This window comes from Neophocaena asiaeorientalis, unplaced genomic scaffold (genome assembly GCF_003031525.2).
Source record: "Neophocaena asiaeorientalis asiaeorientalis breed wild unplaced genomic scaffold, Neophocaena_asiaeorientalis_V1.1 scaffold397, whole genome shotgun sequence".
Classification (NCBI taxonomy): domain Eukaryota; kingdom Metazoa; phylum Chordata; class Mammalia; order Artiodactyla; family Phocoenidae; genus Neophocaena; species Neophocaena asiaeorientalis.
In genome coordinates, this window is record NW_020173231.1 from 2400780 (window position 1) to 2402325 (window position 1546).

Here is a 1546-nt window from a genome sequence, read left to right on the forward strand (position 1 = left end):
CCCACCCCCAGCCCCAGCCTGTACCAGATGAGCCCCTGCCAGCACGTCACCCTGTGTAAGGGCATGGGTTTCCTCTGCAAACGTGCTGGGAGAGGAAGGGGCATTGCCATCACGAATACCCGGGTTTCTGCAATTTGGTGCCACAGCACCTTCAGAAGGACTGGAGTGGCAGCAGCAATATAAGCAAGTCGACAAAGCAGGACTGTGACGTGAGTAGGCGGGTAGGCAGATGGGCAGGTAGGTAGGCTGGTATTCAGTTACTTGAAATATTAAGTTGCCCAGAGGACAAAGACATGCATCCATCACAGAATCATCCTCTAGGCAAGAAACACAAGAGAAGGAAAAGACCTACAATAACGAACCCAAAACAATTAAGAAAATGGGAATAGGAACATACATATCGATAATTACCTTAAATGTAAATGGACTAAATGCTCCCACCAAAAGACACAGACTGGTTGAATAGATACAAAAACAAGACCCATATATTTGCTGTCTACAAGAGACCCACTTCAGACCTAGAGACACATACAGACTGAAAGTGAGGGGATGGTAAAAGATATTCCATGCAAATGGAAACCAAAAGAAAGCTGGAGTAGCAATTCTCATATCAGACAAAATAGACTTTAAAATAAAGGCTATTAGAAGAGACAAAGAAGGACACTACATAATGATCAAGGGATCAATCCAAGAAGATGTAACAATTGTAAATATTTATGCATCCAACATAGGAGCACCTCAATACATAAGGCAAACACTAACAGCCATAAAAGGGGAAATCGACAGTAACACAATCATAGTGGGGGACTTTAACACCCCACTTTCACCAATGGACAGATAATCAAAAATGAAAATAAATAAGGATACACAAGCTTTAAATGATACATTAAACAAGATGGACTTAACTGGTATTTATAGGACATTCCATCCATCACAGAATCATCTCTAGGTTTCAAAGAACATCAAGACTTGTATAAAAAAGCCCTCTCTGACTCCACAAAGACTTACTTCAAAAATTCTACCAAATGCTCAACAGATGAAAATACCTGTTCTATTGCTCTAAAGGACAGAATAGAAAGCACCATTCAGTCTTTGGCCTGTCTGCTGGTTACCCACAAACTCGAAGGATGGGTCCAGAGAAGCAGATGAGCCATGGACAGCATCAAACAAGCACAATTGCTCTGGCCACCATGCGGGTCATCTCTGAACCCCAAGAAGAGGGGGAAACTTCGTCTCACTCCTGGGTCCACAGCCTGTGATGGACCAATACATGTGTCAGCGGAATATTTTTTCTGTAGCAGAGGAAGCAATGTTAAACGTTATTTTGTTAACACACCCGTGATGAACATCCATCTATATGAGCCAATGAAACAGTCAAGGCTCTGCTATTAGGGGGGATTCAGGAAACAGGGAAGGCTCAAAATAGCATTGCTGAGTGTTATCAGATTTTTAAACTAATCTTCAGCAAATCTTTTCAGCTGACTTTGGCTTTAAGAGTTCTTACCCACTAGATTGCTAAAATGGAATGAGAAGGGCCCATAGTGTG